This window comes from Ambystoma mexicanum, chromosome 1p, assembly GCF_040938575.1.
Source record: "Ambystoma mexicanum isolate Mex_15411 chromosome 1p, UKY_AmexF1_1, whole genome shotgun sequence".
NCBI lineage: Eukaryota > Metazoa > Chordata > Amphibia > Caudata > Ambystomatidae > Ambystoma > Ambystoma mexicanum.
The window spans coordinates 512,159,936-512,185,364 of record NC_090921.1 but is presented as its reverse complement, the minus strand read 5'-3'; the positions used below and the strand labels follow the sequence as shown (position 1 = coordinate 512,185,364).

At 44.1% G+C, this 25,429-nt stretch overlaps 1 protein-coding gene across 2 annotated transcripts in view; it reads left to right on the top strand.

Moving 5' to 3' along the window:
- Positions 1-25,429, top strand: part of YJU2 (YJU2 splicing factor homolog) — a 236,698-nt gene that overhangs the window by 50,232 nt on the left and 161,037 nt on the right. The gene's annotated exons all lie outside the window — the stretch shown is intronic.

The following is a 25,429-nucleotide window of genomic DNA, read 5'->3' as shown; positions in this document are numbered from 1 at the left end:
ATCGGGAACAGTTTGTTATTCTTGCATTATGGCAGTTTGAAGTGACCAAAGGGAAGTAGTTTGTTTTTTATCATATTGCAACAACTTAAGGAGGCTTCTGGCTCATTATCAAGGATATGCAATGTGACTTGGAATTTAGTAAAGGCATTGGGGTTGCAGTTAGGCTGATTTGTGATGCTGTAAACCTAATTCGGGGCAGGGGGGCAGAGGAAGAATTGCACTATAATACATTAGGGTAAAATGATGGGAAGATGCGTAGGACTGGTTTATGTCTTATGATGGAGGTAAATTGATCGAAGGAAGAGGAATGATTGTTTGACTGAGAAGGAAGGGCAAGTGTTATTGTTGCTTTATAAGGGAGGCCCTTTCAGTCATTCTAAGGAAACAATTTTTAATAAGTAATCAATAATGTTGAATCATCATAATTGCACAGAAGGCCATAACGCAACCTATGACTAACTGCACTAGATGTCTGTGGTACATCTGTAGGGAGCGTCCTATCTCAGAATAAGGACATGAGCCTTGATTGCTGTATATAATAATATAATAAGCTCTTATTGTAGCAACTATTATATCTATTACTTTATCTATTATATCCCATCTGCAATCTGTCCTCAAATTAATACATGTTGTCTATCTTATAAACCTGTGATACAAAGTAGTTCAACAAGTGTTTTAACTGATGCACAATCTTAATTTGTATGGGCGCCAGATTCAAAGTCTTGTTTCAGATTAACCACTAATTGGTTTAAACCCTGGCCATTACCTCACCATCTAAGTGAGATGTTGCAGGCACCTTTTGTTTGGTTATTGCTGTGTTCTCCTTTAAAATGGGTTTTGAACATTTCTGGCAGTATTTGAAGTATGTCTTGAGGAATCTTGGTAGAGTGAAACGTGTTGACGTATTATATGTAGGGGAAACTAAGGAGGATTACGTGTCAGTCCCTCCATTCTTCTGTCTTTTCCTCCATCTAATTCTTCCTTCTCCCTACTCCAGCTTCTTGTGCACCTCATTCCGATACCGGAATGCAGATATTGGCATTTGTAGTGTCCTTTTCCCCAAAGTTGTACTATTTCTGACATGTCACACAGTGTGTGAGCTGTATAAGATTACCTTCTAAAAATGACTACTTGTTTCACTGCTGTTTTGATTACCCTTGCCTTTTCCTTTTCATAAGTTTTTAACTTTTGGTCACCCACGCACTTGATATTGGAGCTCAGATTTGAGAGGCTGCTGAACCTTGGACAACCTCATTCTACTCGTCTGACATGCAATTATTGTAAACAGTAGGGAACAGTCTGTGCTATCATGGCACTATCAGGATTGCTTCAGTTTATTAATTTTCATTCTGTTTATTTGCATTCTGCTAATTTGCCTTTTATAATCCGTTAAGAAATGTATTTTAGAGAAAACCCGAATGGAAAAATAAGGAAAAGGGTGAACTAGGATAGAGGAATCAATAGAATGGTGTATATTAAAAGAAATCTGGAATACACCTATTAGCTAATTGATAGCGCAAAGACCGTGAAAAAAGGAGATCTGTGAACCATGAGGGCAATCAAAGCAGTCAGTGGACTTGCATACGTTTGCAAGCCAACTCTTTCGACGCAACGGTGTTCATGAAGGCATGTCCTGGCAAAGTTCAACTCGGCACACTATGCAAAAAAAATCAGACTTTGCACACAATTGAAATGTGAAGAAGAAATGGCTACATATGTTTGCTGACTGCTAGATCTCTACTCCCATCACTCTAGTGCAAAAGTATTCACATTATTAAATCTCTTCCCCTCCACTTGAAGGATGAGTTATGGTCTCTTTCCTTGGTCCTTGTGTGAGGAGAGCTTTACTGTAAAGACAAGTCTTCAGTAGAAATTGAACCATAATACAGTGCACCCTTGTCCTGGCACAACGAGTGAGAATCATTTAACTCAAATGCAGATCTTTAAAGACCCCTAATTAAAGTAAAGTTATTTGTCTACCTATAACGCCTTTATAAATTGATCAGTGAGTGAGTTGATTACAATTAATAGAACATGTTAATCAACCAAGTCCACATGCCTTAAAATCCAGTCCAAGCACATACAAAAAATTACAAAACCAAGCCCAGCCCAAGATTCCTCATTTGATCACACCTTCACCAACTTTTGTGGGTGCCCTTCAAACAGCGTTTAAAATATAGAAATCCACCCAGATCTCACAATCTCAGGTCTTATTATAGAAACTGTTATATTTTATGTTATCTATTTTATTTATATATATATAATGTGTTATATTATATCTATTATATTCCACGTCTGCTTCCAGGAATGCATGCACAAATTGATTTTTTTCTATCTTTAAAACCTCTGCTTGCAAACTGGCCCAACAAGTGATTTAATGGGCATGTATACAATTTTAGCTGTGTTTGTGTTTGTGTGTGTGTGTGTATGTTACTTTCTGAAACCAATAATTCCAAATTGATGAGCTTTGGATGCAAAGCACATCTCAAAATCTACTGGAGAGCATGTACACAGTTATTATCTACACTGGCCATTCTTTCCCCATGACTCCATCACTATGAAAGTATGGCTTATTCTTACTCTGGGCAACCATACACACCAGGCCTATTTCATGTTTCTGTATTCCCACCTTCGGGGAGCAGTTGCCTGCTATAAATGACCTGTTGAATCATGCCTTCCCTAGCATCGCTTTAAATGCATGGCCCTTTTCCCATAAAGCACTGACCGACAACAATAAATTAAGGGTATTGTATATTGTACAGCTATTGCAGGACTGCCCATTTTCTTGTTTAAGAAGCTACTTTCTGCCATCAAACCATTCCAATGGCAAAAGGCCAAAGCCTTCAAGGCCAAATCTTTAAAACATTGATTCTGACCATCTAAGTTATAGTTGGAGATTCCCAATCTACCAGTTAATTCTTTTTACTTCTAACAAAGGCATGTATTAACCCAAAAAAAGATCTTCCACTGTTTTTGTTAGCTTTATTCCTTATGAACTTCTGAACCCATCTATATGGAAGCGTGCCCTTGAGCCCCTCCTCTATCTCTCTTGATATTGTGAGGTTCCAAATTTCTGTTTTATGGGGGTTTGTTTTTAGCCCTGCTACCGTCCCAAACTGTAGTATCTCCCTCTTGCCATTGCCCTGAGGGAAAACTCTAGGTCAATCAGGGTCAGCAGCATATCATCCGCGAAGGCAGCAATCTTATGAATCCTTCCCCCAAATGGTATCCCCTCAATCTCCTCATTCGATCTTATTGCCTCCAAAAGTTACTCCAAATAAATAGCATCAAGCAAGGGGGAAAGGAGGAAACCGTTTAGTACCCCTCTGAACTCTAATGTGCTCGGACAGCTGGCCATGTATTGCTAACCTTAGGGAAGGGTTCTAGTAGTTGGCCTTGATCATTGTTAGGAATTTTTCACCAAAGCCCATTTGCTTTATTGCTATGAACATAAACCGTGACTCCACCCTGTCAGATGCCTTTTCCGCATCTAATGCTACTCGAGTTGCTGGGATTCTCTTTTTATTGACCTTTTCTATGAGGTGAGCTATCCTCCTTGTAATATCAATTGTCTGTCTGCCCCTGATGAACCCTGACTGGTCTGAGCTAAATGCTTGGAAGGATTTGATCTAGGAGATACGCCAGGATATTTGTAAAGATCTTCGTATCCACATTGATGAGGGCTGGTTTATCGTGATAGCAGCATCGAATGCAAAAGCATCGAAGAAAATGCATTTTTATTTTATTTTTTAATGGGGGTTTCCCCCCAACCCCTGTTTTTTTAACCCATTAAAACCCATTATAATAAAAATAAAACCTTTACTTTTAAAAAAAATATGCATTTTTTTAATGCTTTGTATTCAATGGAATCACTGGATACCATGAGGGCTATCGGCCTGTAAGAACCGCATAAGGGTCTTTGCCTTTTTTTGTTTTGGGAGGAGGACTACTTTTGCCTCTTCCATGGATGCTTTATTTTTTCCCTTACTCCCAATTTCGTTGGGCAGAGGGACCAGGTATGGAATCAATGTTTCCCTGAAGCATCTTTCAAATTCTGTGTTAAAGCCCTTCTGGCCGAGGGACTTATTGCTAGGCATGGTCATAACGACCCTCCACACCTCCGATGTAATTTCGGTTCTAGTGCTTCTTTCCTGATCTGTTGTTTTAGCCAAATCCCTTGCTTCTATATAGTCCTCTTGCCTCTGCTCTAAAGGGTTTGCTGAACTATATATTCTGTATAAAACCTCAAATTCCCGGGCGATGTCTTTTGTATCTGTACTGCCCCTCCCCCCTTTCCATCTTTACCTTTGATTGTTTTAGCCTTCTCTTCCCTTCTCAACATCCTGGCAAAAGTCTGTCAGCTTTGTTGGCCTTGATGTAAAATGTCTGTTTTAAAAACACCAATGATTATTTTTCTGCTGCCTTTGCCTGTATATTTTCCAGTTGGCCCTTTATAGTTCTGTACTGCTTTCTCGTTTCTCTTCTCGCTCCCACTCCCATCCTGGCCATTACCCTCTTTAGTTTTCCCTCTAGAGCTCTTTCTCGCAACCTTAGTTCCCTATCCCTGTGAGCCTTCATTGCAATGATTTTCCCCCTCATTGTTGCTTTGAAGGCATCCCACCTCATTTGCACTGATGTGTCTTCCAAGTTGTTGTCCTCAAAGAAGCGCATGATCGCCTCTTTAAATTAATTCCTCAGAGCCTCCTCTCTAGACAAGTGTACTGGGGTACCTCCATTTCCAAAGTTCTGGGGGACCTGCCCGTCTACCTATTTTCAATGTCAAGGGTGCGTGCCCCTCTTTGGCCTTTGCCCGTACCAGGAGTTTCCTGGAAGCCCATACATCTATTCATGCCGATGAATGGTGGACATGAGAGAAGAATGTGACGCTTTCCTTGTCCCCTTCTTTTTCCCTCCATATGTCCACTAGAGCTAACCTCTCCACTTTCTCTATTAGTTCTTTCAAAGATTTCCTCTGGGTTCGTTTGGGTTTCATGGATCTATACATTTCTGGTTCCCATGCCATATTAAAATCGCCTGTCAAGATTATGGGACCCTTTACAAATTTCTCTAGGCGTTCCCTGTCCTGTATCTGTACATGGGTTTCTTGTAATATTATTATGTCGGGTGCCTCCCTCCGTATGTACCTCTCCAATTCTTTCCTCTTCAAAGGGGAGTTTAGTCCCTTTATGTTCAGGGATGTGATGCGTAAGACTATTCATTTTCATAGGAATATCTGGCTACTCTATACAGCCTCCCCCATCCTTGGTCGGTCTCCCTTCCCTTGGTTCGCTCTCCCCATGCTTCGTGCTTGTTTAGCCCTTTGTACCTAAGTGACCATTTCATGAAGAGCTGTCCTTCACTGGAGATTGCCTCTTCCTTCGTTCCCCTCAGGTGACAGGTCCTTTCAGTTGGGGCTGGTACACCCCCCCACGCCTTCTTGGTTTGGTTAGGTTTCACCACCGTTGACCATTCCCAGCTCTTGTGTGTGATTTGGTCCTTTGATTGAGGGCCTCTTGCCTCCGGGTCCTCTTCCTTGATCCCCAAAATCCTCTCTCCCTATTCATAGGAAGTGATTCTGTATTGCTTCCCCTGCCATTCGAACACCATACCAAACGAGAAAGTCCACCTGTATCAGATATCCTTATCTCGTAGTGCTCCCACGACCGGGGCCATTTTTCTCCTTTTGGACAAAGTTGTCTGAGACAGGGCCTGGAAAAGCAACAGTTCAGACCCATTATATTTTATTTGTTTGGCCTTCCTCGATAACTGCAGATTCTGCTCCTTAGTTCTGAAATCTTGAAATGCTGCCACAACATCTGTGGGCCGTGCCCCTGGTTCCACTCTATGGGGGCCGAATCTGTGGATTCTGTTTATTCTCACCTCTGGATGTTCCCCCTGCAATTAATAGGTCTTCGAAGATGCCTTTTACCACTATTTCCAGGTCTTTGTCATCACCTCCTCCGGCATGTTTTTAATCCGGATGTTTGATCTCCTCCAACTGTTATCTAAGTCCTCTGTCTGAAGTTCCAAGTTGTGGGTCACTATTGCCATTTGCTCTAAGCAGAGTTCTGTTTTTCTTGGGTCCTCTGTCAACTCCTGAATAGCTTTTTCATTAGTGTCCACCCTTCCCTCCATTTTGTTCACATCATTTTTTATCGCCTGGAGTGCTGCCACCAAATCCTCCCTCATAATATTAATTTGTTTCTGAGCTTTTTCAGCAATTCTGTCCCCAAAGTCAGTGTAATATTGTTTAAGCAGTGGCTACGTCACATTTTGATCTTGACCCTCTTCTAGTTGGGGATCTCCCTGTTCTGTTTGCTCTTGACCCACTTGGGTTCCCTGGAGGGAGCTAACCCCTCGTGGGCTTTCCTGGGTCCCTTCGATGTTGGGGGTGGGTCTTTTCCCCTGGTCTTAGACATGATCTCTTGCGCTGTTCCTTTGTGGAGGCCTATTCCCTCCCTCACTGGTGCACAGCACCCAGCCGGATGGAGACACTTCTCTGCCTTCTTATTATGTGGGATATAGGCTGTTCCCCTCCGTGTTTCTTATAGTGATCGTTGTGGAAGAGGGTAGGTGCATTCCAGTTCGGAGTCGTGTAGTCGAGCTGCTATATTAGCTTGACAATTGAGGGGACTTTCGTTGGTATCCAATCAGCATTTTGCTGATCGTGTGCCTCTTGCCCCATCTGGCGGGGGGCATTCTTTCTTTCCTTGCCTCCTGGGTTAGATTGTGCCCATCTTTGGCCCTCCTTGCTAGTGTTTTTTTGCACTGGGGGTGGGACTAGTGATCTCCTGGTGTGGGCTTCTCGCCTTCTGGCTGCCCCTCACTGGGGGCTAATGCACCCTTGCTTGGACTTTCCCCCCCCCCCACAACCCAGTGCACCCCGCTCCTGTTGTGTGGAGTCCCCCCTGGACCCTCCAGATTCATGGGCCAATGTCTTTGCCCTAATGAGGGCTTTGCCTGCTTTTCTGCTCCCCCGCCTCTCTTCTTGCAGGCGCTCCACTCGCCCTGCTCCACTGTATCTGGGCCTCTCTCCCCGCCCGCTTGGTACTCCGGGTCTTTGCGGCTTTGCAGGATCTCCCCAGATCGATCTTCTCTCCTGCTCGGGAGTTTTACTTGGGCCTCTCTCCCCTTCGCCCTCTGTTCTCCTCAGCCGCGGCTCCCGTTCACGTAGGACCTCCGCCTTTCCCGGTCCCACTTACCTTGATGTTATCTCCGCTTATAATGGAGTGGTAAGGGCAGACCTCCCGGGGCTCCTTCTCGGTTCCTCTTCCTCCAGCTGCAAGGATTTCGTGTCGCTCCCTGTACCGTTCTGCTTTGCCCTCTTCTGGGCTTCCCAACGACTTCTCTTCTCGCAGACCTCAGATGTACTTGCACTCGCCTGGGCGGGCCGCTGGCTCTCTTTTAATTCTTCTCATAGAGTCTGCCGCTGCCAGTTAGGAAAGCTTTCCATCTATGGGTAATTTTCCCTCCAGTTGTGAACCCCCAAACTTGTTGCTGTTGTCTGCCCATCCTAGCCTGACTTTTGCCAGTGGAGCCCAGCCTTCTGCTCTACTCTGCTGGGCTTTTGCTCATTTTGTTATGGGGAAACTGACATGCCCTTCAGACTGCCGGTATTGGGAAACTTTGTTTCCCTTAGTCTTTCACTTTGTGCACTGATAAAATGTTACTATGAAATAGCAACAATGTACCTTACAGTGCAATGCGCTGGGGTCCCCTTTTCATTTTTAAGGCCCTAGACACCCTTGAAGGATTTTTTGTGAATAATGTACAAGTGTGCCCAGGACAAAGCTGGTGGCAGCAGTTACTATTAAAGCATTTTTGACTCTTTTCTATGGTCCAAACTGCTTTTTCCACTTTTGGCCCAGGATAGTTGCCAATGTCCAAAATGGCCATGCCTCGAGGACCTTCGTTCGGTTCTTTGGCCATCTTGTCCCTTTGCCTTCCCCAGGTCGAGCCAACCTGGGAAATTCCTTATTTGGTCATGCTGACCACTTTGCAAACCAAAGCTTTCACAGACTTCTGCATGCTTTGTGTGTGTGTTCCTAAGGTGTGGGCTGGAGCTGTCTAGTTCCAATACACATCCTGGGTGCCAGGATGTCTGGTGTGCTGGGAATGACTGGGACCACGGTGATCTGTGATTGGTCCACATCTGGGATGGCTGAATGTGAGCAGATCTCATTTTGGTTTCTCGTTGTCTTGGGGTGAAGGAGATTCTGGATAAGAGAAGGCACCTTACACCCATTCCAGGTCGATCTTCTGAGTTCACACCGAACTTAGTAAAGGAGCTAAGTATCCTGAAGCAGATCTGTGGAACCGCTGGTGACCCGCTGGAAAGTTTGGCACCCTGACCAAGCTGTTTTTACGTCAGAGCCCATGTTTTGCATCGATCATAGAAGGCCTGCAAGGGCGCTTTGACCCATTGGAATAGTGGGACTACCTATTCTCGGCACAAACAAGCCCGCTCTGAAGTGTTCCTGGACCGCCTAGTGAACTGGCCAGCTTGTGCAGGACTTTTGCCCTGGAAAGCCAACGTCTCGACTTTCGACTTGAGCCTTTGGAGACTGTAAGCTCTGGGTATAAGGCACTCTCCCGCAGAGTTTTGTACACCTATCATTCCTAAGTCTTCAGTTAGGAGAGTACGCCTGAACCCGAGCATATGCAGTCACTGTGTCGCCCAGCTGTGGTGACTATCTTTGTGGTGCCTTGCTGCTGTCCCTCCCTGTGCCCTAAGACTCGCTGCAGTGGAACTGGCTTGATCCCTTAACCAGGAGCAGAGAAATCACCACTGTACCGCAACAGAATAAATTCCTGAATGCAGCCCCTGAAAGCCACAAAGCCGCGCAACTGCAGTGTTAGGCAAGATGTATCCAGTACCCTTTGGGTGCCCTACAAAAACCTTGACCTCCTGGCAATAGGGACCCAACCTTTGGTATAAGTCTGACCTACACAGGTTGGTAACGTGGCTGAGCAGCCAGGCTTCCCTCAAGAGGGGTGGTCAATGTGAGCAGTAATGTTGTGACCGAGTTTCACAGTAGCAGTTATTCAAATAAACACTTATATTCAAGGTATTCAAGGTTATATTCAAGGTTTCTTGAAAACAATTATTAATTTATTTCACAGTCATTTGTATAAGCCTTCCTCAGAAAGGAGCAATATATGTAACACTTATACTATACTTCAAAACTCACTCTTAGTTTCTCCATTGAGGATGGCACACAACACTTCCTACACCCTCAGGTGACTTAAATAGCTAGGACACTGTGGACATTGATTTATCACTGGTACATTTAGAGCAATACTGAGTTTGGTTTAAAAGATAGAAGGGAGGAATAAAACAAAGGTTAACAAATAATTCACAAACAGGTAAGTATTTTTAAAAACCTTCCAATGTCAAATCAGTTTAACCCTTTCCTGAGGAAAAGATAAAGAGCAGAGTCAAAGGTAAAAAGAGTTGGGGAGCCAGGACAGCCCGTGTTAATTGCACAATGCCTAGGGGAGCTGAATATCTTCTTTGCAGGTAGGTAAAAAGTCTTGCACAATGTTTTTAGAAATGTTTGTAGAAAATAGAACATTTGAAGGGCCACAAGCTGGGAGGCTTGTGAGGCCCAAAGCTGTAGCAACTCAGCAAGGTAACCAAGACAGGTCTCAACTGTGAGCAAGCAAGGCTACATAACAAGAGGTAAGTTCTCTTAGACTTTACAGTACATCTGGTTAGAAGAAATGGTTCCAGCTGGCTTCTGTTACTGTACAGCTCTGCAGATCCTGTTGTTCCTGAGCCTCAGTTGTGGGGACAAGAGGGAGGACTTCTGCAGCAATGGGCAAACTTTGATTCATCGGTTCTGTGTTTTCAGATCCTCGCATCTGACAGCAAATAGCAACCCTGTGGTTCTCGGATCCACTCTGGACTTTCCTTGCATCTGGGGTCCAGCACTCTGTTGATGTGGCTCAGGCTTGGTCAGTCGTGCTTCAGGGAAGTCCGTAGGATCTTCCTGGCGCTCGGGTCTGACTTAAAAGCAACGCACACAATCTGGTGTTCCTCTCCCTGGCACTTCGGTTCCAACAGCAGCAGCAGTGGAAGTACAGCCAGCTCAGGGAGCATGTCCAGACAGGCTTACTTTGGAGTTTGATTGGTCCTGCCAACTCAAAGGGAGATGTCACCCTTGCAGGGCTTCTCTAGTCGAGGCAAATTCAGAGCTTCAGCACAGCAGCAGGGCTTCACCGGGCAAACCAACGGTCCAGGAGTTGTAGCAGGCGTCTCTTCCAAGTTCTTCTTTGGAGTCCTTCCTCCAGTGGTCGACTCTACCTTCCAAGCCAAAACACCTCTCCTTTTATGCAGGTTTCTCCCGTTCATTCCAGCCTAACTGTCAATCACACAGCAGTGTGGCTGTCCTTGCCGGACAGCCAGCCGACCAATCACCTTTTGGCTGCATTCCTGTAGCCATGGGGATTAAGCACAGGGAGTTTCGGCACCTCCCTCACTTCCTGCCCCTACCGGACATACTTGAGCCAGAGGTGGGCTTCACTCGTGAATCCCACCAAAGACAAAACGTACAAAGGGACCAAACCTGGTTTGGCACGCAGAGTAAATCTTAAGAAGGACCTTTCCAACAAGAAATGGCGAAAAAAGAAGACTGGGCACCCGTGGGTACTTTACTGCAGCTGTGAACGCATCCCGCGGAAAAAACACACAATGGTATTAAAAAGTAAACTACTGCCACCAGCTATTAACTGTAGAAAGGGCAACATAAAATGTTAAGTGAGAAAATAGACAAAGGGGATACTAAGTAACCCCTCCAGCACCCTTTGATAAGATGGTGTGTGCTGGTTCTAGAAAGTTGCACAATCTACGTAAAGTAAATTTCACTTTACTGGTCTTGGATACAGTAGTTTTGCCAAGAGAAGGTATTTAAACCTTTGGGAAATCTAAGAGACTTCCCTGTGCAACTGCACTGAAGGTGATGTGTGTCACAATGTAAAGATGATGCCTATGGAGTTTGTTAGACTCCAAAGTCAACAGAAACACAGAGTCCAAATCACAATAAAATCACATGAGGGGCTGAGAAAAAGGACTCACTCTCTCCAGGTTAGAAATTAAGTCCTGAAGTCCAGTAAAAGAGCTGGGGGTCTCTAAGGTAGTACGGAATCTGCACATTTTTGAGAATTCTCCCTAACACACGTCCCCCCGCCCCAGACTAAGGGACAGGAGGATTTAATCCACTCCTGGATGAATCTCCTTACTCCAGTCGGTCATACCTTCTGAAAAGATCATCCGCATTTTGGTGATTACATCCTGACCTATGTTGTTTAAAACCCCTGAAGGCTGGTAGACAATTTACGATTCTACACCTTCATCTGCATTAACCATCTCAAGGGTTGGTGGTCTGTTTGAATTACAAAAGTAGACCCATACAAGTATGGTCTAAACTTCTTCAAAGACCACAAAATGGCGGTTGGTGTGAAAGACCCTGAGAGCCTCCTTGGGATTGCCCAAGTCCACCAGATAATTGACCTCTCAAAGTGTGCCCACAACCTTGAAGGCTCCAATCCATTTGTCCTGCAAGGCCCTCTGCCTTGTAGGTACCATAGCTAGAACTAGCTGGTCTTGAGTAAACTCAACCATATTGGCCTTCTGGTCATGCCAATGTTTGACCAGAGGCTGACCTGCTTTCAAGTTATCTGAAGCTTCTGTCATCGTGTGTCATTCTCCTTCGGAAACCTAACACAGTCAGTGACTCTAACTGGCTTGTGGGAAGGGGCAATCCCCAACCCTTCGTTGATTAGGGCCAACGGACCTCTAACCGGATGACCATAGAGGAGCTCAAAGGGGCTGAAGCCAGTCCCTTCTTGAGGGACTTCTCTATAAGCAAAGGGAAGGCATGGTAGTAGAATGTCCCACTTTCTTCTAAAGGGTTCTTCTAAAGCGACCATCATGCTTCATAGTTCTATTAAACCTCTCTACCAACCCATTGGTTTGGACATGGTAGGCTGTTGAGAACTTGTAGGTCACTCCACGGTTTTTCCACATGGCTTGCATGTTGTGGGACATAAAATTGGTCCCCCTGTCTGAGATAACCTCCTTAGGAAAACCTACCCTGGTAGAAATACCAAGTAGGACCTCGGCCAGTTTCTGAGCAGTAACAGTTCTCGTAGGTATTGCTTCAGGATACCTGGTAGCATGGTCTACCACAACCAATATAAATCGGTTGCCTGAAGATATGGGAGGGTCTAGGGGACCAGCATTATCAAGCCCTACCCTCTCAAAAGGAACTCCCACCACTGGCAGGGGCACCAAGAGTGCCACATTCTTGGCTCCACTCTTGCCAGAAGTCTGACAAGTGTGACAGCTTCTACAGAATTTATCTACATCAGACCCATCTTAGGCCAGTAGAAATAAAGAGAAAGCAATTCCTTGGTCTTCTTAAAGCTTAAGTGACCAGCTAAAGGAATCTCATGGGCTAACTGTAGAAACTGGGTTCTCACCTCCTGAGGCACTACAAGTCTTCTGTAGTCCCCTGGGGTAGACTCTATAGGCTCACTGTAAAGAAGGACATCATTCCAGTACAGCCTGTGCTTCCCTGGCACTTGCCCTTGCAGCTGGGAAGCTGCCTGTTGGCGAAGACCTTCAAGAGTAGGACACTCTTTGGCCTCTGCTGGAGTGTGCCCTACAGGGGCCACCTTCTGCAAGCAAAGTCTGCAGCTCAGGATGGTTTTTAGGATCCAGATCTCCAACAGGGGGAAGGTCTTCTTCCAGTTCTGTTTCACCATCCTCTGGTTGGTCCTCCCAGTCAGGCGGTGGAGGCGTCAAAGGTGTGACCTTGGACTGTCCTCTCAGGGATGTCCTTGTTTTGTGCACAGGGGTGATAACTTAGATTTTTTCCTGAGACCTTGTGTTTCCCCTTTGTCTTTCTTCCTGGAATTAGAAGTTTGTTCTTCCTGTGGACTGGGTGTTGGGTACCTCTGTAACAACCGATTGAGAGTCATCAAAAGTGAGCTCTCTGGCCTTCCTAGTATGCTCCTGCTTCCCTTTACTGGGAGGTCTGGGGGTGCTTGATACATCTCCAAGAGCTTTTAAGTCATTCCCCAACAGGACTCTTCCCAGGCACCTCATTCCGTACGCCGACTGGTATTCTTAGTCATATTGTTGCACTGGATGAGAACTGGTAGTATTGAAATCATCTGGACGGGTCCTCCAGCAAGCTTAGTGGGACCTTTGGGTGCCTTAGCAACATCCTCAGGTTTGAAAAAGGTTTCACGTCCACTACCGTAATGCTGGCCCAGTGTCTCTAATGGCATTACACTGTCCTTGTAATATTGTTTGGTGTTATCTGAAATAGAGTTTTACACATTTACATTCTGCTGTTCCCACAGACCCGTGAACACTAAAGAAACACTGGCTGAGACTCCAATGGGATCTTCAGCCAATAGATAGAAGTTTCTGCTTGCCATATGTACTTCTCCCTCAGGGATGAAGGCTAAGGAGGCAGTGTAAACCCCTGAAGGTTTACCCTTGCATCTGGGATCCCCTTTCACATGGTCCGTTGACCCACAAGCATAACATTTACCAAATGTTTTAAGGAATGGGGGCTTCTGCTGAGCAACCCTCTGGTATGGCACCAGAGGTTTTACTAGACTGACCTGGTTTCCCATCTGGTTTACCCTTCTTAGGCCTCTTTTGGGTGGTTAGATTTAGAATTCTCTTTGTCATCTTTCTTGTGCTGCTTCCCCTCATCCTTTTTGTGAGTGGCCCCAGAATCCTTGTGAGTAGGCCTGTTGGCACCCCACAAGTCAGCAGCCTTTGATAGCTTCTTGGGATCAATATTTTGAGTCAGCCAAATGCTGTCTCAGCTCAGGAGAGCAGGTACAAAAATAGATTTAAAAAAAAAAATTCAAAGCTGGTTACTCTGTAACCCTTAACCCATCCATAAGTTTTTCAAACATTCACACACCCAGGTAGCTCAAGGGGTACCATCAGTCTTTTCGAGGGTCCTAAACCTCTCAAGGTAGTGGGAAGGTGTTTCATTTGCAACCTGGGGGAGCCTGGACAAAAGCCAAGGAATCGACTGATTCCCTGTGAGACCCTGAATCCCATGATTTGTATTCAAAAGCACTCAACCAATCCAAAATATCAAGTTTTGCATCATACATACTGACTGCTTCTTTGGGTTGACGAGGCCTCTTTGTCCTGGAAGACCTAGAGGACTCTGGGATAGAACCATTTTCAAGAGACACTTTTTTAATTTCAGGAGCATGTTGCATTTCCAGTTCCCTGAGTTTGATGTCCATTTGTATTTTATGTCAATCATGATGGTACCAGGATTGATGACTTAATGGACACACTTGATGCCATTTTGGAAAATGCATTACTGTGCAACCCAAATTACAACATCATATTGGGAGAAGATTTGAACTCACATTGTTCTATTGTTCGATTTTAAAAAAGGGTAATCCTTCTGAGCCGGCCAACTATCGCCCCATAGCTCTGATGGATGCCTTGTATAAGATCTTTACGATTCTTATACTTAATGTTATTAAAAATGTTATTCAGGAACATTACTTGTCGGAATCCCAATAGAAAGAACGCCGCTAGTTAAGTAAAGTATCTTGGTTTGAGTTGACTGATCAGTCATCAATAACAAACTGGCAAAGATCTGTTAATCGAAAAGCGAGACCGCTGATTTCGCAATTAAAAATTATTCTTAACAGATTTTGTAAGCTCTCCCTAAATCCAGTGCTAAAATATGATTTGATGAAGGTGGAAGCAATTTTGCTTTACAGGCTTGATCTATGTCTCTATGACATTAGTGTATATTTGAATTCAGTGCAAGCATCCATTTTTGTAAGCAAATTTTAGGGTTGGACAACTCGATTCCTCATTCTTGCTTTCGTATTGAATTGGGCTTGTCCAGCTTAGCTGCTCGTTTTCAGTGAAGACAATTAAACTCTTACGCTAAGATGATCACTCCCCCTCCAAATTCGTTATATCAAAAATTTGCGCAGATGCTTATAAAGTCTAATCCACAGCCTTTGGTTATATTTCAAAGAAGAATGGAGGAGATTTTGTTTCAGATCAATAATATTACAAAAAAAGACCTTTGGTTACGTTCTGCATATTCAAAGAAAAAACTTTACGAATGGGATTGGGCCTCAACGTTAGATGAAATTGGCAGCTATTTATCATATAAGGAATTTGCCATGTTTACTCACAAAAGATTGCCAGGACTAAGATATATAGTGTGCTTTCATGTGATAAAATGTGCGCTCTCTATATGCATTTCAGAATGAATCAGCTGCATACTCTGGAACGTACTAAGCACTGGATCAAAAGCATTTCAGGGAGCTGCAGATTTTGTATGTCTTCTCAACAGCCAGAAACTATAAAGCATTTACTTATATATTGCCCGTTTTATGAAGAGGCTAGGACTGTTGAGTTGGCAGCTAATGTAGTAAGAAACGCGAGTCTAGCAAGAGAATCTCTATGGTCCCAGTGTATGGCAAACCCGAACAATTCATTCATGTTCGCATTGGTCCGGTTGTTAGCAAAAATTGAAGCAGTCTTGATGAATTTACTGCCCTCCTAGTTATGACTAGATAAGGCCTAAACAAAGAATTCAGTGGTAATAATAGGTGCATTGGTTATGGTGTTAAGGGAAATGTTATGACCTTTTAAAGGTGGTGTTGTTTTGTAAAATATTAAGGATTTAGGGCTAAAAGTGAATTTAGTGATTCCTCTATGCTGAGACTCACGGTTAGCCCACAGCACAAATCCTGTTTTGTTGGAATAAACATGTTGAATGAGTTATTTGAAGGTAGTAAGAACGGGGTTAAAATCATGGTAATGAGCAACAGGAAAGGGAATTTTCATTTTTTTGCATCACACAGGTAATTTCAATTTTTTGAGAACGGTTTAAGGGTGATCCTCAAATGATGAATGTTTAAGAGCAATTGGTTGAATTTGGGATTGGTTTTTAATGTGTATGTCTGGAAGTATATGAAATACATGTCCTCTCCTATGTCATTTCCATATGTTCTAAAATGTTCTTGTTTGTTCCTGTTTTAAATCTGTCATATGTTGTCACTATGTTTTAGGTTATACGTTTGTTTATATAATTGTAAAGTTGAAATCACATAGTGAACTTTGTATGACACATGTGTAAAACGTTTTTTTTAAAAACTAAAATGCACAATAAAAAAAATGTCCTGATGTTTGGCTTCAGCTTGAGCCTGTATTCTTTTAAATTCCAATGCAAGTCTCATTTATTCAAGAAACACATATTCTGGACTCGGTGATGGACCTGGTTGGGTCCCAGTGGACAAAGGTTGAGGCAAAAGGCCAGGTTCCTATCCTGGGACTCTTCTCCCTCATCTGGCTCTTCTAAGACAATAGAGTTAGACGCTGAATTATTATCCTCATTATCAATTTCCACATTTTCTGAATTATAGGATTTACATGCCTACTATTCAACCTTTGGTGATCCAACAACCTTGTAATCATTTCATGTTTCTTTCCTTTAACAGGGAGATTGATTAGGGCATCTTGCTTGAAGTTATCCATATTAGGCATGTTAAAATTGCTATTCTAGTGAAGCTTAGCCTTGTGAAGGTATTTAGTTGGACAAAAATAAAGCAAACACTCTATGTAACAACTCTACAATAGATCCTCACCGCCTGCCACCAGCGTTAGTCAAGATTGTATGCAGTACCCATTGGGTGCACTACAATAACCTTGACCTCCTGGCAAAAGGGACCCAACTTTTGGTATAAGACTGAACTACACAGGTTGGTAGTGTGGCTGAGCAGCCAGGCTTTTCTCAAGAGGGGTCAATGTGAGCAGTAATGTTGTGACACGCAGTTTCACAGTAGCAGTTATTCAAATAAACACTTATACTCAAGGTTTCTTTATAAAACAATTATTAATTTATTTCACAATCAGTGTATACGCCTTCTTCAGAAGGAAGTAATATATGTAACACTTACAAAATACTTCAAAACACACTCTTAGTTCCTCTAAATCAGATGATACCCATTGGGGATGGCACACAGACACTTCCTACACCCACAGGTGACTTAAATAGCTAGGACACTGTGGACATTGATCTATCACTGGTACATTTAGAGCAGTACTGAGTTTGGTATAAAAGATAGAAGGGAGGAATAAAACAAAGGTTAACACATAATTCACAAACAGGTAAGCACTTTTAAAAACCTTCCAATGTCAAATCAGTTTTGCCCTTTCCTGAGGAAAAGATAAAGCACAGAGTCAAAGGTAAAAAGAGTCACTCAGGGAGCCAGGACAGCCAATGTTAATTGCACAATGTCTTTTGCAGGTAGGTGAAAAGACTTGCACAATGTTTTTAGAAATGTTTATAGAAAATAGAACACTTGAAGGGCCACAAGCTGGGATGCTTGTGAGAGGAAATACTATAGAAACTCTGCAAGGTAACCAAGACTGCTCTCAACTGAGAGCAAGCAAGGCTACACAACAAGAGGTAAGTTCTCTTCGTTTTTACAGTACCTCTGGTTAGAAGAAATGGTTCCAGCTGGCTTCTGTTCCTGTACAGCTCTGCAGATCATGTTGTTCCTGAGCCTCAGTCGTGGGGACAAGAGGGAGGACGTCTGGGGACTCCTGCTCTGCAATGGGAAGGTCAGCTGCAGCAATGGGCAAACTTTGATTCAGCGGTTTTTCAGTGTTTCAGCTCCTTGCGTCTGATGGCAAATAGCAACCCTGCGGTTCTCTGCTACTACTCTGGACATTCCTCGCATCAGGGGTCCAGCACTCTGTTGATGTGGCTCAGGCTTGGCCAGTCTTGCTTCAGGGAAGTCTGGAGGATCTTCCTGGCACTTGGGTCTGAATTAAAAGCAACGCACCCAATCTGGTGTTCTTCTCCCTGGCACTTCGGTTCCAACAGCAACAGCAGTGGAAGTACAGCCAGCTCCCAGAAGACGTCCAGGCGGGGTTACTTTGGAGTTAATTTGTCCCACCAACTCAAAGGGAGAAGTCGTCCTTGCAAGGCTTCTCTAGTCGAGACCAATTCAGAGCTTCAGCAAAGCAGCAGGGCTTCAACGGGCCAGGAGTTGCAGCAGGCGTCTCTTCCAAGTGCTTCTTGGGATTCCTTCATCCAGTGGTCGACTCTACCTTCCAAGCCAAAAAGCATCACCTTTCATGCAGGTTTCTCCCATTCATTCCAGCCTAGCTGTCAATCACACAGCAGGGTGGCTGTCCTTGCCGGACAGGCAGCCGGCCAATCACCTTTGGGTGCATTCCTGTAACCAAGGGGATTAAGCACCGTGAGTTTAGGGCACCTGCCTTCCTCCTGCCAAACATACTGGAGCCAGAGGTGGGCTTCACTCGTGAATCCAGCCGAAGACAAAACAAGCATAGGGACCAGACCTAGTTTGGCGCGCATAGTATATCTCAAGATGGACCTTTCCAAGAAGAAATGGTGAAAAAAGAAGACCTGGCCATTTTGACAAAATGGGCACCCATGGATGAAGCCCTCGGTAAAAACACACAATGGTAGTAAAAAGTAAACCACTGCCACCAGCCATTAATTGTAGAAAGGGTAACATAACATTTTTACATGAGAAACTAGACATAGGGGATACTAAGCAACCCCTCCAGCACCCTATGGTAAAATAGTGTGTGCTGGGTCTAGAAAATTAGAAAATGTAAGTAGTTTCGCCAAGAGAATGTATTTGAACCTTTGGGAAATCTAAGAGCCTTCCCTGTGCCACTGCAATGAAGGTGCCCAAATCACAATCTCACATGAGAGGGTGAGAAAAGGAGTTAATTCTCTCCAGGTTAAAAAGTAAAAGTCCTAAAGTCCAGCAAAAGAGCTGGGGGTCTCTAAGGTGGAAGGGAATTAGCACATGTTTGAGAATTCTCCCTAACATGCAGGATTCAAAAATCTGGACTTGACTGGCGAAGTTTGGTCCAGTGTGTGCAGAGGGTCGGTAAGTACTTGCATCCCTTACCGGTGGCCCCTGGTGCATCTGTAAACTTAAGCACCAGTGTCCCCCGAGGGCCACTCTCCTTTGTCTAGGTAGCCTGTGCTACCAAGCTATTCCCAATTCTTGGAACCTGTTCTGCCCTCTTGGGGAGACCCTCCTTGAATAGTGGGAAGTTATTCTTCATCACCTCACCCACCTTCCTGAGCCAGTACAGCCCCCTGAAGAAGACTAGTCTTGACCTTAACCACACGATCGAGTGCTCTAGAACTGAAGGTACTTTTGTGCGCAAGGCTCCACACTGCTTAGGAACTCAACTGCCTGTTAGTTATGGTTTGAATTGTTGAAGGACTGCCTAAAATATATTCGCACTTTGTGACCCCTTTCTTTGCAGGTTGTGGATCTCCACTTATCTAATATTCTTTTAGGCCACGGGTACTGTCCATATGTTTCATGGTTAAGGTTGTTAGTTTTGTTAATGCTGCTGAGATTTTGTTTGATTTAAAAAGCCTTTAATAAATGTATATGTATTTTTAATATGTACACCTGACTGAGAGTAATTTGTGGTGTTTACTGTGTGTGCTCATTGTGGACTTTCAATCACCCTCACCCCTCCTGAGACCTAGTCTTGACCGCCACCAATGCTACCTTGATTTGTCTGGCTAGCCTAGAAGGTTACCCTGTTCCAAGAAAGTAGGCTGGCCATCTCAACCTCTGGCCACCAGGTCAGAGTTCAGTAATCCATCTTAACACTGTCTGTGTCCGGGTGGTCTTGTCCCTCTTCCTGTGGCCTCCACTTTGTGCTCGGGCGAGGCCTCCTTCCAAACTCCGTGTCAGCGTCCCTCACTCAGGGGAAACCCTTCTGCTTTACCGGAGTGGGAGTATTAAGTAACTCCCATCCGTGCAGGCACTCCCAATTCCAAATCTGCTGCCTGGGGAGGGCACTGGCACTTGATTAGAAGTCTGGAGGTCCGAGGATCAAGAGAGCATCGGTCACGGTGCTCTCCTCTCGGCGGCCATCTTGGAATTTCCTGGGCTCTACTTTTTATATTCTTTTATTTTTCCTTAAGAACTACTGTTCTCAAGGTTAGAAGGATATTTGTTATCCTTATCTTTTCCTTTTGTGAGATCAGCACAACCCACCCTATGTGGAGTGCTGAGGAGGGGTTACCTTGTATCCCCTTTCTCACTGCTCCTGTTCTGTTACAGTGACATTATGGCTGGTAGCAGTGGACGTGTTCTATGGACCTTTGTGTGATTCTTTTTGATCGTACGGTGTCTCCACAGCTGAGGTCACAAACAGAAGGCTACTCACTGTCCCAAAATGGTGTCTTTCTTTGCATCGCCATGTTTCGTATGCTTGTCCTTTCTTGGTCATCTTGGCTCAGGGAGGTCCTGGTTTGACTTTTTGTTTTCTGCGGGAACCCTTTGTTTAGCCCCCCTTTAGTCCAGTGTGTCTTCAAAGACAGCAAACGGGGGAGGAACCCGAAACTCCACTGTCCTTTGTCTTCTGCTGTGCGTGAGAGAAACCATTTCCCACTGGGGGACTGGCTGCCCTGATTGGAAAGCCACCCGCACCTTTCTGTAAACTGCAGAGAGAGTTTGCAGAGGATGAGTATGAATTCCTGATAAAAGGTGTGGATCCTGAGGCAGATGACAAGTCGACCACTGGAACAGAAGAACCGAAGCAGATAACCAGAGATGCAGCCCTTTTCCAGCAACCGCATAGAGACCACTGCTGTCCTGATCCTGTTTTCTAACCGACAGAGGTGCCCCGAAGAGGAGGGCTCCTTCCCTTTGGCTGGTGGTACCAATCGACCGTAAGACGACCTGCAAATGCCATCCCACGGCGTGCTCCGACCTTCCTGAGCTGTAAACTGTCAATACGCTGGGACATGAGACCACTTCGTGGTGCATCGTCTTCCCGTGAACAAGCTCTCCTGAAACTTCGGTGGACTCCTTCAGGACCTCCATAAGCAAGAACCCCCTCTTCAAAGTCCTCTCACCCGAGTCGAGAACCAAGTAAACGAGCGGAATTGTTTCTGCCGAGAACTGTTCCCCCTTGGAGCCTGTGAAAAGGCGCCAAAACTGCAGATCATCATTGGAGCACGAACAATCCTTTGCTGGCAGTCCTTTCTCTCGACTGCTGGCTGCTGCAACATTCCTTTGAGCGTCCCTCCTTCCGACACCACGACCAAGGAACAGGAGACCGGGTCCACCGCTGCTGCACTGTGAAAGAAACCAGCTGCCTCTTCTTCACAACTCCTTAGGTACAGTGGGACTAGTGGTAGTACATACCTCAAGTTATTCAGTCATTCCTTTGCTGCTGGAGTGCTGATTTCGGTCGTTTGGGTGTTCACCCATAACGTTCGCCCAGGCCCAACACTTGTGTGCCCATAGGGAGCCTTTTCCGAGGTCGCTGGTGCCTTTTTGGCGCTCTAAAGTAGTTTACTTACCTGTAATTGAAGAATCCTCTGGACCGTTGCCTTTTCTGCTGCTGTGTCGTATCGGATTCCCCTCCGATCTGATTTTGAAGAACTCGTATCTAGCTAGGGATGGACTGCTAAAGCCTTAAGGCCTCTGAAAAGTATTACAATCTTCTTAAAATATGCTATTATTAGTATTGAATAACCCCTTTTATTCCCACAACAGAAGATTTTCAGATTTTCTATAACAAGTGAGTTTACTTAGTACATATGCTATGGGATTGTCCCACCCTGATCGAATACTGGAAAGCTGTATGCAACACATTGGATGAGATTCCCCTGCCTAAATCCCATGCTCCTGGGATCTCTTTGAGCTAGTTGTATCAAGCAATAACATACAACCTTAGTTTGCCATGTTACATGAAAGCAGTGTTTCAAGAGTTAATTGTTTGTATCCTTGTAAATGTGCTGCTGGTGTAATAGAAATGACCAAGTTTGTCTTCAGCCACTTGAGTTTTATCTGTTCCTTGCACTGAAGTAACTTAAAAAGCACGCACTGACCAAGCCATCCGTTTTGGTTTATGTACTGGAATTAGATGGGCATTTGCCAGACACTGCTATCATATGCCAAGGTATAATTTTTCACTTGTTGCCATCTTATCGGCAGGTAACATCATTTTGACAGTGCATGCAGATGCCTAAAAAAAAAAAAAAAAGAAAGTTCAAACTGTTGGCTTTGTGAATGCTTCTTCCACAGTGTTTGTAAGACGTTGATCTGCTCATCAAGCAGCATGATCTGAATTGCTATTTGTACACTGCTAATCTGTTTTTTATTTTCAAGCCGCGCTTCTCCTTCTAGCCTGCCAACCCATGGTTCCTGTACAGGTGCAACAGAATTGGGTGAAGCTAAATCCTGCATTTTGGGTTTGAAGTCACCCATGCTGTTTTTCTGTGCATGATATGACTGCAATATGACCAGCGTTTCAGTGTGCAATCTGTGCATCATTTGAAAGGTCTTGTCCTCTTTATGTACAAAAAGAGGGGGGGTGCTGGTCTAAGTTACCCTTTTTTTAAATGGATGCTTCCTCCCAGATTTTGTGTCAGACTGAGGGATGTGTATACTAGTTTGGGATGGTGGTCCTTATTTGTCGCCTATATCTATGCGGCTGCATTTCTTCTAACAATCTGCAATTAAATATAGGAGGCAGGAGTTGGTGAAGTCACTTTGATTCATTTTGCTGTGTCTTTGGGTCTTTACAGAGTTGTCAGGAATGGAATGTTTTTTTTTGTTGTAAATTTTTATACTGTTTATACAAACCTTTAAAAAAGTAAAAAAAAGACAAACCAAACAGTTAACAATGCTGGCTCCCATCCACATCTTAATATACGCCCTTTCATAAAGCTAGTCCTTCTTACTGAGTGCAGGGTCACATTGTTACGCAGAGGTCTGACATAAAGACCACTTACAGAGGTCCTTAGGTACAGGCTTCAATAGGTACTATTTCCGTGTCGGTTTCACTTTCTTTCAAACGTTTATTTAATTCATCCAGGAATGTTATTAGAGTGAACATGAGTGTACGGTTTGAACCTTCAAACATTCATTCCCACCAATCCGCGGCACACAGTGTCTGTACTTTCACAAATACAGGACCAAGATTTTCAGATCTCAGTGTGTGTAGGTTTGGGCAAAAGAGTTAGATGTTTCAGCGGCTCTGGACAGGAATTGCAGAAACGGCAAAGTAACTCTGTGTTTGAGTTGTGTAAATTTCAACGTTCTTTAGTGGCCATTAGATTCAGTCTAAACCTCAAGTATGTGGTTCTAGCTGAGGGATCTGGGAATTGGTCAGGTAAGCTTGAAGGTTCCCATATGCTCTAGCCTCTCCTGGTACATCAGCCAGCATTCTAGTGTTGCGTCTTTGTTCGCATGTTAGATGCCAATCCATGCCCCACACTTTGTTCTTGTCTAGAACTGGATTTTCTAGCAACGTTGATAGCTTGATGTCATACAATTCCAGGATCTCAGTGCAGTACTTGTTCCACATTGATAAGGTAGTGCTAGCAGGTCCCTTCTTAGATTTTATTATCTCGTACTGCAAAGCTGATTTAGTTACGGTGCTTTTCCTGAAGAGGCATAGTAAATTCCAGCTCACATGGCATGCATTGATATTAGCCCCAATTCATATCTGATGCAGACTGTGGACGTGCCACGAGGCAGATGTAACGCTCTTACCCAAAAGATGTTTTAAAGAGTGTTCCAGAGCTTGTAAGAACAGCCCAGTGCATTTTCAGCTCCATAAATTATGGCTGGAACAGCTTTTTGTTGGTAAAATACAATCGTGGGTTTTATCGAAAATTCCCGAACTGCCTGTTGATGATCGCTGCTTGGCACGCCAATTGTCGGCATTTCGATTTCGCTAAGTCTGCCCAGGGTGCATCGTCTATGTTTGAGCTTATTCTCAAGCCCACGTATCTTGTGTCACATACAGTGTTTAGCTTCGTCTTTTCAATAAACCAGTTTTTTTCTGAGTTTTCTTCACAGTCCGTAGATTTTGCAGTGTTGCTGTCTCGCACTTTTGTTTGTTGATTTGCAGACCATTTCGGCGCATGTATGCTTCCAGTGTGTGCATTTTACGTTGTAGTCCTATAGAAGTCATTTCTAACAGTATGAGATCATCCGAGTAAAAGAGCCAATTTACGTGGGTGCCATTCATCTTGGGTAGAAAGGAGGGAACTTCATTGAGGGCTTCACCGACATCGGATAGAAACAGATTAAAGATGATAGCGGCCAGAGGACAGCCCTGTTTCACGCCCTTAAATGTTTCTATATGCTTTGAAAGAGTCCCGTCGGTCAAGCCGAATTTTGATGTTTGTGTTAGAGTGCAGTATGGCTTCGACAAGGCTTGTGGGACAATTCCATGCTCTTAGTTTTTTCCAGAGAATTCCCCTGTCAATGCTATCAAAAGCATGAGAGAAGTCTATAAGGGCCAGATGTATTTTAGTGTTCAGTCTTATAGCTTCGATCTTGAAGAGATTCAGTATTAGCAGGTTTAGTCTGCACCCCACACCCTTCACAAACTCTGCTTGTCTGGGATCTGTGTGATTACTTTCGCTAGCCCAACTCAGCAGCATCTATTGTAGTTGGGTTGCGTAGATCTTACCGATGACGTCTAACAGGGCAATGGGTCTGTAGTCACCAGGGTTGGCCCAGTTGCCCTTTTTAAAAATCAGGACTACAATTGCGCTCTTCCAGGATGTTGGAGATACTGGTTTGTGAGATATTCTTTGAAACAGTTGTAGTGATACACAAAATTGCAAATTTGCCAATTAGGGCTTTAGCTGACAGCATTAGCCGCTGAAAGCCAGTAGTTTATTCAAAGTATGTGCCAAAAATGCTGACAGTAGTCTGTTGTAGCACTTCCATTACGCAGTAGTGAGCTACAAGGAATATGCAGGCCTAGTAGGAGTGGTAGGTCACATTATGCATTGTAAATAGACAGGCAGGGCGAAGGCCCCAGCTCTGTAGCTAATAGACATTATTGGAGTGTTTGGAACATTATGGCACCTATATAGCGCTTAGATAGCCAATCTTAAGCGCTATGAACACTAAGCTATGAGTGCATGCCTTTTAGAGCTTGCTCACATAGGGTTAATTCATCTCGACTTCTCTTAGAATATTCTGCCTTTCTAACTGTAAAATATAAATTGTCTTTTCCCCCCAAACCATTGCAAACTGATTCTGCAATTCCAAATCAATTCACACAAAAAAAGAAAATCCAAATACCATTCACTCACTTTCTTTTTTAAGTGAGTCTCTCACCCATTGTAAGCATGGCACAGCTAAAATGCAATGTAGCCATTTTAGTGTGTTTCCTTAAACAGAATGCACCACCAGCACATGGAATTTGCATTTGCCAAAAACAAACCCTTTTACTCTCAACACAGATGTTACTCTTTCTCCTAAACACCGCTCATTCCCCACGTTATCTTCAGGAATGTCAACACTTCAAAAGCATACATTGTAAGAAAGGCGCACCTTCGCCTCCTTACATTACAGC